Source organism: Notamacropus eugenii, chromosome 2 (assembly GCF_028372415.1).
Source record: "Notamacropus eugenii isolate mMacEug1 chromosome 2, mMacEug1.pri_v2, whole genome shotgun sequence".
NCBI lineage: Eukaryota > Metazoa > Chordata > Mammalia > Diprotodontia > Macropodidae > Notamacropus > Notamacropus eugenii.
In genome coordinates this window covers 98,871,725-98,884,393 of record NC_092873.1, presented here as the reverse complement: position 1 = coordinate 98,884,393, position 12,669 = coordinate 98,871,725, and the positions used below count along the sequence as shown (strand labels likewise).

Sequence of the window (12,669 nt, the reverse complement as noted above, 5' to 3'; positions counted from 1 at the left end):
TACCCCCCAAAAAATTACAGTGCCCACAAAAGAAGGTGTTCACAATAGTTACAGGACGAGAAAAATTATTTTTACTTTTTGCCACCAACAATGAACAAAAATAAAATTCATCCTCTCTGCTGCTGTTTCAAAATTTCAGTTATTTTGTGTGCCCTTCCCCCTCCTTCCACCTTGTTTGTAAGGAACTAAAACATTATGTCTGGTCGAGGGCAAAAATTTTGCTACACCTAAAATGCAGAGCACCTATGAAGTAGAGGAATGTTGACTTTTTAAACAGAAGCAAATTTAAAATAAAAGATACAGGACTCCTTCAGTTCTTCATTAGTCTTAGAAAAACTTTCCAGAATACTGCTTCATATTATAAAAAAGAAAAAAGATCTTATATTAGAATCCTTCAACACATGCATACTGCTTCCCACTGTTTTGTAGTAAATACTGTGCATTCTGTATCTGGTCCTGTGTTCCTATAATGGTAATAATTTGATCCTCAGGTCCTTCCAAAGGCCATCAATTTTGATTGATGCTCCAGATTCATGATGTATTTGTTTGATTCGCTGACCACCTTTGCCAATAATAGATCCAGCCAAATCTTTGGGAATAGTTACTTGTGTTGTAATAATGGGTTCACCAGGATCATGGTATGAGTCACAGACCCCCTACATAAGAATAATCATATCCAGAACCACCCAAAACTCATGGCACCTATAAACTCATAAGCCATCTGCTACTCAGAAGGACTCCATGTATCTGTTCGCAGCAGCTAGGTGGTGCAGTGGATAGAGCACCAGAGCAGGAGTCAGGTGGACCTGAATTCAAATCTCACCTCAAACACTTGACTCTCATTAGCTGTGTGACCTTGGGTAAGTCACTTAACCCCAACTGCCTCATCCTGGGTCATTTTCAGTCATCCTGATGAATATCTGGTCACTGCATTCAGATGGCTCTGGAGGAGAAGTGAGGCTGGTGACAGCCTCACTCACTCAAAACAAAGTTAAGTGCAATTCATGTCATTATTTCTCTGATGGCATGGTCTTATTTGGCAACAAAAGACGAACACACATGTATCTATTGCAGAGTCTCAAGTCTTATCAGCACTAAAACCAATCATGCCATCGTAAAGGTTGCCATGTCTTCCTTTTCTGTCATAAGCCATAAGATCACCTTGATCTAGGTAGTGGTGGTGAAGAAAGAGGAAGATTTTGAGTTCTGCTACCACCCCTGCCACCACGTTCAGGAGGAGGCGGTGGGGTCATCTGTGAAGGCTCATGTCATTATAATATCTTCTAGAAGGGGGCATAACATACCCACCACACCCTGGGAGCATTCTATCAAAGCCTCTTCTTCCCCAAATGGGAAATCCTACAAGATATTCTCCCTGATCATCAAACATCATTGTGAAACCACTGTAGTCATAGGTTTCATCTTAGAAATTGAGATCATAGGTTGTACACATTCTTTGATGGGAGACTCCTGTATGATCTTTATGTACTCCCCCACGCTATCAGGTTTTCCCATAAGAACAATTCTGTCTATGGAATGAGCACAGAGTTCCTGGAAAAGCTTGATAGTTATCTGAGTGTTCTCTTGAATTTCTTTTATTTTAGCACCTTTGACCCCAATAATTCCTCCTGCCAGACTCTGGTGAATCAACAGTTCTAACTCGCAAAGTGGCTTCCTTTATAATGTTGGTAATTGAAGCATTGTGCAGCATTAGATTGGAGTGGCAGCTGGCTGATTGCAGTGGGTGACACCAACTGCAGGCCCTCTTCCAAAGCAGGGATGATTTTCTGCAGAATTTCTCCAATTGTTTCAATATCTGCACTGATACTCAATATGTGCTTGAGGCCACTCTTGTCTGGGACTGAAACACTAGCATTGGAGTCTGTACTTAAGTGCTATAATATTTTTGCCTTCTTTCCCAATCATTGCTCCAGTATTCTTGCTTTGAAGCAAAACGCACATTTCAATCATCTCGTCAGTGTTTCCAGGCCTTTTAAAAGGCCTGCTCCTCTTCCATATCTCTAGCAGGGCCCTTGTCAAATTCATCATTGGTTTCAATCGGGGAAGGTTTCTTCTGGCTGCTCAGTCTCCATTTCCTCAGATTAAATGAGTAGACAATCACAGGAGGCTGCCTTCTCTTCTACCAACAATTCACTCTTAATGGCTTTGTAATTTGCTAACATAATCAGAGAGTGTAGACAACGCAAATAAACAGTGAAACAAGAGCTTTCAATTAATAATCTACAAAATCATTGTAGCCCTAGTTGGTTTCCTTCCCTTTCATTACTCCTACCCAGCCAGTCCAGGGGTATGGAGGGACATAAAGGAAAGTTTGGTGGGATAAGGTTTAAAACTGGCTACAGTTTCTTCAGCATATAAGATTTGGGTTCAAACCTTTCCTCTGACACATACTGACTGTGTTACCTTGGGTAGATCAGTTAACCTCCCTGCTCCAGGCAACTCTTTAAAAAATACGGCAGACCTCCATCGGTAAAGGGAGTTCCCTCACCTGGAAGTTCCCTATGCCAATGAAATAACAGGGTTGAAGTGTGGGGGGCGAGTAGAAGTTTATGTAGTAATGAATTAGCTTATTGCCAATTCTGCTGAAACTAAGAGAAAAAGAGAGACAGTTATGATGTCTGTGTACATATATCTATATCTATACATATACACATTATATACTGTATGTGTATATATATTATATGCGCATGTATACACACAAAGAGAGAGAGAGATCTTAAAAAATTATTTAACATAGTCTGGTGAACCCAATGGATGAAGACAGGAGCTAAGCAACATTAGTTAGAAGGGATCTGGAACTAATTGGATGACCAGACTCCAAGTCGCATTCTTTAATGATTTAATGCCATCTTGGAAGGAAATCTCTAGTAGTAGTGTATATTGGGCCTGAGCTCTTAGCATGTTTGTCAATGGCTTGGATAAAGGGATAGATGCTTCTCAGATTTGTAGACTCTATGGTTCAGTGATTTCTCTGAGCCTCAGTTCTTCTCATCTGTAAAATGAAGGGGGTTGGCCTAGATGATCTTTAAGGTTCTTTCCTGAGGAAAATCCTTTGAAGAGTTAGGTAGCCACATGCTCCAGGGGAAAAATGCCGGGCCCAGAGCCAGGAAGACCTGTTTTCAGATTTGATCTCAGACATTTACTAGCTATTTGACTGTGGGTGATCATTCAACCTCTGTTTGCCTCAGTTTTCTCAACGGTAAAATGAGGATAACATTCCCCCCCCCCATTTCTCAGGGTTACTGTGAGGATCAAATGAATTCATATTTATAAAGTACCCAGGCTGAGGATTCTTGTCTATTTTATCACCCTGTCTTTAGAACAGTGCCCCAGCAGGGAAGACCTGGACTTCATGCCCCTCCCTACCCTGTTTCCCATTCATTCCTGGCCCCCTTGAGGCCTACTCAGTCCCAAAACACTGAGCAGTGTGCTAGCCTGATTCCTCCTCTCTCCTCCCAGCTACCCACCCTAGACTCTGAGAGTCACTGTTGCCCACAGGAAAATTAAAAGCTCATTGAAGATCTACTGTGGAGAGGGGTGGAGAGAGGAAGAAGAAAAAGAGGAGAGAAAGAGAGAGACAGAGAGCTATAACAGGCATCAGATAGGACAGGCTCTCCCCAGAAACATCTCTTCATATAAAATCTAATTGCAGTCTCCCTGCTGCTTAGGCAAATGAAATTTAAATATTTAACAGGGACGTCAGGACCACTGGGGCAGCAGAAATGGCTTCACAGGCAAGATGAAGGAGAGGAAGATAGCCTGGGCTGAAGCCTGAGTCAGAGCTGAGCCTTGCCCTGGTCATTAGGTCCCTTACACCCTGAACACTATCCAGGTAGCTGTTAATTCACATTTGACTCATTGACTATGCCTAAGGGAATAATAACATAGCTAGCATTTGCATAGTGCTTTAATATTTGTAAAGCTTTTTAACATATAGCATTTCATTTGAACCTCAGTACCCAGTAATGTGGGGTAGCTAGCTAGAGCAGTGATTGGAGCACTAACCTTGGAATCAGGAAGAATCATCTTCCTGAGTTCAAATCTGGCCTCAGATACTTACTAACTTTGTGACCCTGGGCAAGTCACCTTACCCTGTTTACTTCGGTTCTTCATCTGTAAAATGAGCCAGAGAAGGACATGGTAAATCTCTCCAGTATCTTCACCAAGGAAACCCCAAATGGGATCATGAAGAGTCAGACAGGACTGAAATGACTCAATAACAATAAAACCCCCAGTAATTTAGGTGCTATTATTAACCTCACTTTACAGGTGAGTAAACTGAGGTGTAAGTGACACAACTCGTTAGTTATTAGAGACAAGATTTGAATTCAGGTCTTTCTTATTCCAAGTCCAAAATTTTATCCATTTCCCTCCTTAGCTTCCAAGAAACCCATAGGAACAATACCCGATCCTCCATTGCTTTCCTCCCTCGCTTCCTCCTCCACCATGTTTATTGCCTCCACCATTTCCAAGCATCTCTGGAAGTTACCTAACTCCTCAGGAAGTGTGGCCAAGGATCTATTGTATGCCTAGTAGTGTGCTAGTCTAGTAGCATGGGCATTGGTCTCAGTGTCAGAAAATCTAACATACGCTGTCCATGTGATCATGAACAAGCTATTAAATGTGAATGTCTCAGGACCTCATTTTCCTCATCTGTAAAATAAGAATAGGGCCATAGATTAGAAGCAGAAGGGACCATTGTTGTTGTTCGGCCTTATCTGACTCTTTGATACCCCATTTGGGGTTTTATTGGCAAAGATACTGAAATGGTTTGCCATTTCATCCTCCAACTCATTTTACAAATGAAGAAACTGAGACAAAGAGGGCTAAGTGACTTACCCAGGGTCACACAGCTAGTATGTGTCTCAGGTCACATTTGAAGTGAGGTCTTCCTGACTCTAGATCTGGTGCTGTCTCCACTGCAATAGCTAGCTTCCCAAAAGGAGACCAGAGAGATGATCTTATCCTATCCCCTTATTTTACAAATGAAGAAACCAGGACCCAGACCATCCTAAAGTTATTCAGGTGGTCTGAATCTGAAGCAGAACTAGGATTTGAAACCAGATTCATTGATTTCAAATCTAGTGCTAATGAAAATTGTAACAATAATAAAAAACAATAACTACCATTTGTGTCAGCACTTTAAAGTTTTCAAATATATATATGTGTGTATGTGTGTGTATAGACATATGCATTAATGTGTATATACACATACATATACATATAGACATAGATATAGATAGATATAGATATATAATTTGATCCTCAGAATCTTGGGAGATAGGTACTATTTATTATACCTATTTTGCAAATGTGAAAACTGAGGCACTTGCACCAGGGGACTCAGCTGGTAAGAATCTGAGGCAGAATTTGAACTTAGAATTTCCTCTCTTGATTCCAACAGTCTTAACACCAAGCTCATAAGTAATAACACCTACCTGCCTACCATACCCTACATCTCTTTTAGTATTGTGACAGGGCTATGTAGACCTGAAGGTGCTGAGGAAGCATGAATAGTTGATGTTGAAGATGGGCTATGGATTTGGCACCTTAGCCTGGAGTAAGTGAAAAGTTAAATTAAAAGGACAAAGCTGCTTATCACAGTATGAGGTGCTGAATAACACTGCTTTATACCTATACAGCTGCCTTTCATCAAATTTATCTCAAATTATTATCTTATTAAAAGAGATAATATTTGCAAAGTGCTTAGCACAGTTCTTGGCCTAGAGTACACACTTAATCTACACTTGTTTCCTTCCTTTCCTTTGCTTCTATTTTTTCTTCCCTCCCCTGGTCTTGACTGGTAGGTTGTGTGGACAATAGGATTTGACTGACTCTTTTTACTTTGGACCAAAACATTCACTTTGTATTTTTTCCAATACATCCATGGACCTAATCGTTAATTTCAATAGTCCCTCTAAAAATGCACTCTCATCCTCTGTCTCACTGTGAATCCTCTACAAGGAGTTCACCTAATGTCCTCAAGGACATGAGCTGTCCATTGGTTATCCCACATATCTCTCTGATCATATCCTCTATCTTGTTCATAATGCATAATTTTTGATTGGTGATGCAGTGTAGTCTACTCACCTTCACCATTGTTGGTATTATTGGAATTCTAAAATTGTTCATTCTGCAAGAAAAGCCACTGAGGCAGAACTTTGAGCTAACAGCATTTTATTAAAGGGTCTATGGGCCCTCTAATGAAGTGGACTTCAGATCTTCCTCACAATCTCATATGTCCCCTTCCTCCAGGGCCTTAGTTTTATCGTGCTTGATACTCAGACGGTACAGGTAGAACAAACCAAACCTACAGAATATCATTGGTTGATAAACTTTGCCCTTGACCCTTCTACGCAAAATATAGAATTTTATTGGCTGACAAATGGACTAATGAGCTGACCTTAATGGAACTTTCTTGACCTTTCAGGAGGTCCTACCACGCTGATAAGCACACCTATGGGCACAGCTGATATATAAATGTCAAAATATCTACATGGGATGGGCCAGTAGACAGGCAGGCTACAGGCTGGCAACCAGAGTCACTCATTGTTCAAATGTTCATGGTCACCTCCCCATATTGGGCAATAGAGGGATGACAAGGGACAGAGAGGCCACAAAAATAGCTGGGGGACTTTCCATGGGATTGAGTCACCTTCACCATGCTAGAATTGGTTGCCATAACAAGGTAAAACAAGGGTGGGGGGGTCTTCTAGTTAGCTTCCTATGATTAAGCAAGTGAACTTACAATCTGCAGTTCACAGCTCTGAGACGTAATATCAGAACTTATACCACTACTCTTATGGAATCATATCAAACTGACTAATACCAATGGAAATAAAATAGGGGGTCTATTAAAATAGGGATCCAATTAACCAACTCTCATGCCATAGTTCTATTACCTCTTAGGCAAAGCACAACTTGAATTCTTTGGAGGCTGTGGTATTCCATGACTCAAATCTATTCTCCAGAATGTTGTAGTTTTCTAAATGGACCTTTGATTCTGGAAAAAGTTTGGGGATGGGGGGGGGGGCGTCAATAAAATCACTACGTAATTCCACAAGGCAACCCAACCCACCTTTTTCTTCCTGTTCAAAGCTATGAGCAGTCTCTGCCAATTTGATAGACCAATTCTATAGGTCAGTCAGTCAACTGAATATCATTGTCTGGATGACAGGCCTTTTCTACATGGTTTTTCCCATGTAGATAGGAAAGTCTTTTGAATGACTATAATTTGACTTATGAAACTCAGCAACGTTTTGGTGCTTCATATGTCATTCCAGAACAGTAGTACTTGGAGGACCTCACCATCTATATAAGGAATAGGTCTTCCATTTGGATTTTACAATAGGAATCTTCCATGTTTGGAGCCAACACGTTTAGTGAACAAGTGTTTCCTCATTTTATGCCTTATTTGGCATTAGTAATCAAAAGGTCATTAAACAAAGTATCTAGGCTTGTTAACCAATTTCAAGAATCTGCTATGCATAATAGCCAGATTTGGGTTTGCTTACTCTGTTTCAGATCCATGTCTACTTAAATTACTGCTTTGAGACTCCATTGTCTCTAAATTTATTTTCTATGATCATACAGTAATACTTGATATCATATTGTAGTGGGTTAAAAGGTAAAAAAAAAAGGATAATTCAGTTAAAATAGAAATATAGCCTGAAATCAGAAAAATACAGTAACAACAAAAACTTTCAACTCCTGTTTCCCCAGATAATCCATCTCCCATACCTCCTATACTAGAAGGTTGGAGGCCCTCCCTTCCATTTTCCATGTTATCTTATAAGGTGTTAAGAGAGGAGTAGCACCCGTTGTGTGAGGGCTTGCCTGGCTGCTCATCCATCTTTGACTTTTCACCTGTCACTCAACTCTCATCTGTGGCTCCAGGAAGCTGTAGTACGCACAGGGGCCATCCCAGTAAAACTATCTGGGCACATGGGCTAAACTAGGTTGAGGGTATCCAACAGGCCTCAAACCCATTGGTAAGTCAGGGGGATGTCTACCCCGAGTAGTGGAATGGGTAGATGAAAACAATTTGTTCCCATGGCTATGAAGATGGCTAAAGCAGTCTTAGAAACTTAGACCTTGAAGATGCCAAGGTCATTCACTGCCTCCCAGGCCAACCCCAGTCCTCTTGTTTTTTGTCTTGTCACTGGACTTCTATGACTCTGGAAAAGAAACTGAGGCTGACAGCTTTGTGTAACTGCCTCATTTAAATCCAATTCACAAACAAGTCAAGACATCACCTTTCTGAGATCATGGGTCCTCCTCAAGAATGAAGTATGAACAGCAGGATATAAACAAAGCATAGGCATCTAGTTCAGAGGGTGGATAAAATAGTGGACCTGGAGCCAGGAAGACTTGAGTTTGAATCCTGTCTTGGACATTTACTAATTGTGTGACCATTTAAACTCACTGCCTCAATTTCCTCACCTGTCATATGGGGATAATAAAAGCCCCTACCTCCCAGGGTTGTTGTGAAGATCAAATGAGATAACATGAAAGTATTTGGCAAGCCTTACAAGATTACATAAATGCTAGTTTCTTATTGTTGTCATTACCATGCTCATTAGCTCAGCACAGGAAATACACTGAGCTGGATGTCTGGATTCCCAGTGTCTCTCCATACAGGAACACTGAGTCTTTGAGGATCTGCTGCCTCTCCAGACCTGGCTCCCACAAGGCAGGGCAGAGTTGTATTGAGTTCAAAGTCTTGCTTCTCAAGAACCAAGGAAACAACTCAGTGCCTGTTAGGGCAACTAGATCAAGGCTTACAAATCTGCCATTTCAAGAGAAGAAGGGAAAATCTTAATGTCTCAAACCCCAGAAGGATACAACACTCCATGGTAGAGAAAAGGAAAGTGAAAGAAAGAGTCAGAGTTTGGAATCCCTGAGCTTAGCAGTCATTCCATTCCCTATTAACTCATTCTCCCTTCCAACCCTCCTTTCAAAATCTTTGGCCACTGAACCATTCCCACACTATTTCTCTCCCTTCTTATAGCCCTGGAGGAATGGAGTAGTTTTGTAAGGAGAGCTTTGGTCCTCCTTGACATATAATTTTGATTATACACAGGGGACAGACACCATGGTGATAAAAGAGAATTTAATTCATATTTCTCTCATAGATTAAAGAAAAACCACTTTCCTATAGCTAACAACCAACACACACAGTAGGGTTTGGTATCCTCTGTATTAATTGATGTGATGGTAAAGATGGCATCTAGTAAAGAATGCCACATATGGTGCAGTGTATAGAGTAACAGGCCTGGAGTCAGAAAGATTTATCTTTCTGAGTTCAAACCTGGCCTCAGATGCTTGCTAGCTGTTGTGACCCTGGGCAAGTCACTTAGCCCTATTTGCCTCAGTTTCCTCATCTATTAAATGAGCTGGGAAAGGAGATGACAAACCACTCTAGTATCTCTTTCAAGAAAACTCCAAATGGGATCACAAAGAGTCAGACCCAACTGAACAACAACAAAGAATACCATTTGCAAACTCCTTTTCCCCTTATTATGCCTTCCTCAAGAATGCCCTCTATTCATGTGTGATTATATTCATCAAAATTTTATAGAGATAGGAAAGTCTGCATAATTTTCCTCATCTGTAAAATGGGAATAATAATAGCACTCATTTTCCAGAGTTGTGGAGAGGATCAAATGAAATCTTTGTAAAGAGGTTTACAAATCCTAAAGTGCTCTATAAAAGATATCTATTATTCTTCTTTTAGACATCAAGAGGTGTTTTATTCCCCCAAGACTTTGACATTCTCTTTTGGATAACTGAAAATTGGTTTCTCATTGCCCTTCAAATTATGTTGCCCTAGAGCATGGACCTCATCCGTGTACACTTGGTCTTGACTTGCTGTCTTCTTGCCTTTGTTTTCATTGCTGCTGCTTCTATTTCCTAATAAAACATATAGGTCACAATGGTATTGGAGGACTTGAGGTCTGTCTTATCTGAGCATCAAGCCTAACCGGTTCATGCCCTCTCCTCCTTTGAAAACAAACAAAAACCAGTTGCACCATAGGAGACTTTGGAAGCCATCAAAACTCATGTCATTCATCCAGAAGACATTTGTAGAAAAGAAGGAAAGTCAGACAAGAGACTGAAAATTGAGTGACTATTATCCTGTTTTGCAAAGGTCTCTATCTCATTCCAAGTTCTAATCATTGCCTCTGATGGTGAAAAGAGCTTCCTTAAAAAACAAAAACTTTTACAGATCTTTCCCATTTAAAAAAATCTGTTTATTGTCAGTCTCCCCCTGTTACCCTTAAGTGACTTGGGATGATTCTGCTAGATAAGTTTCTTTTTCATTTTAAAAATAAATGTTTATTGATATCTTTGTTGTTTTCTTACTTCACCAGAATTTCTCTTTCTTCATCAGTAACTCTTGCATTGCCCCCTCCGAAAGAGCTATCCCATGGAACAAATAATGTATTTAAAGGTAAGAGAGGAAAAAAGGAGGAAGGGGAAAAAGAGGAGGAAAAATCAGCAAAACTGATCAATACATCGAAGAAGTTTGTAAGTCTATGCAACGTATGACACCCATGGACACCCTATCTCTGCAAAAGAAGGAGGTGAGAGGGTTTTCTTATGTCTTTTCTTTGGGGCCATGATTGTTCTTTATAATTGTAATTTTGTAGCGTTACTCTTGATTATTTTGTGGTTGTTCATTGTAAATGTTGTTTTCTTGGCTCCGCTTACTTCACTCTGCAACAGATGGTACAAATCTTTCCATACTTCTCTATAGTCACCACTTAGTAATTTCTTATAGCACAACAAGATTCCATTCCACGTGTTTAGCTGTTTCCCTAATCGATAGGCATCTACTTTGCTTCTGATTCTTTGCTAACACAAAAAAGTGCTGCTATAAATATTTTGACATAGCTAAAATATAGTTATTGCTTCCAGCCAAATGGAACCGTGCAGTTCGAATTCAAATAATACGACCACTTCAGGGGATGCCTTATTAGTGCTATTCGAGATCTCACTGTATATATGGCCTTTCTTTACTAGTCAAATTTCAATAAATCTTTTGCATAATTGGGAAATAAGATGAAAAATGTGTATTGTGACAAATTAAGCGAAAACAATAACGCACTTCTCCCATTTAGATCAATGTATCTGTGTAACATCCAAAGAATGAATGTTGTCATTAAAACCAGTCAAAATGCATTAAACCATACCTTTAAATCACTGTATGAACTACTGTTAAATCAAGATTTAAAACAAAAACATGTTTAGCTGTGTTACTCACTTAAATATTAATTTTAGTGAGAAAAATTGTACTATTAATAAAGAAAAAATATTTTAATTTTTTATTTTATCATTTAAATGCTTGTGTGTTCTATAATGTATATTATACATTTACATCGTAATATTTGGATAAACTTTAAAAATAAATATACATATAACAAGGGTCCATGATTAAAATTGTTTTTTTGATAAGGATGTGCAATCAGAAAATTTGGAGTATACTTCTCTAGTCTGACACATTTATCTTACTCCTACTAGATAAAAGCTCTTCCTCAACTTCATTATTAGTTAGTTTTAATTCCCTGGGGCAGGAAGACAAAAGAAAAGAAGTCGAGTAGGAAACAAGTCCCCTTCATTCTCACAATATAATCTCACACTTCTTTGTGATACATTTGGTTTACTTTTGTAAAATGGAGGTTTGGGCAATTAAGGCTATGGCCAGGACCATTTGGGATGGGGGTAGAGAGGAAATGAATTAAACCAGAGCCCAGTAAACTGGATTAGCTCAAAGATTTCAGAGCATTAAGGATCACGAGAGTTACAATTAAAAGGGGCATTAGTTATCATCTACTCTTACTCAGGAGATCAGAGGAATGATACCAAGGTTATCCACTGCATCCTGGGTCATCCAGTCACTTGGATGACTCTGAAGAGAGGGTGGGGCTGACGACAACTTTGAGCAACCCTGCCTCACTTAAATCCAATTCACAAGCACGTCAAGGCATCATCCTGTGATGTCATTAGTTTTCTTGAAAAGTGAAGGATGACCCACAACAGCAGATGAGGCTGCGCTGTCCCCCAACAGGCTATCAGTTCAGTCAGACTCAAGCAGAGTCCCACCAATCTGAGTTGCAAAGGTTGACAAAGATCATCCACTTTGATGTACCCCTGAACAAAGAATCCCCTCTGCAACACTGCTAAAAAGTAGTCCCTGGGTTCCTGCTTGAATACTTCTGATGAGGGTGCATTCGTTCCACTTTAAAAAGCTTCTAATAGTTAAGAATGATATGTTTCTATCAAGCCTAAATCTATCTCTTTTTTATTTTCAAGTGAGTCAAGTCAGGAATTCTTTATTAAGTACTTACTATGTGCCAAACACTTGCTAAGTGTTGGAGACACAAATACAAGCAAAGGAAAGATGCCCATCCATCCTCAAGGAACTTATTTTCTTATGGGAGAAGATGACTTATAAGGGTGTTGAAAAGGGGGTGGGAAAGGAAGACCAATAAGCAGAAGTATAGTATAATGTCAAAGTATGAGAAGAGCTGAATGGGGAATACAAGATGGTTGACCTGAGCCCTTCCTCCAAATGAAGGTTCATGGAGGAATCCTGGGCAAGTCATCTCTAGGTTTCAATTTCTCACTTATAAAATGAGGGGTGAT

The 12,669-nt window shown here is 39.8% G+C and overlaps 1 pseudogene; it reads right to left on the bottom strand.

Annotated features, from left to right (window-relative positions):
• Window positions 1-384: 384 nt before the first annotated feature.
• LOC140523632 (heterogeneous nuclear ribonucleoprotein K-like) lies at window positions 385-2,093 on the bottom strand (annotated as a pseudogene).
• Window positions 2,094-12,669: the final 10,576 nt, after the last annotated feature.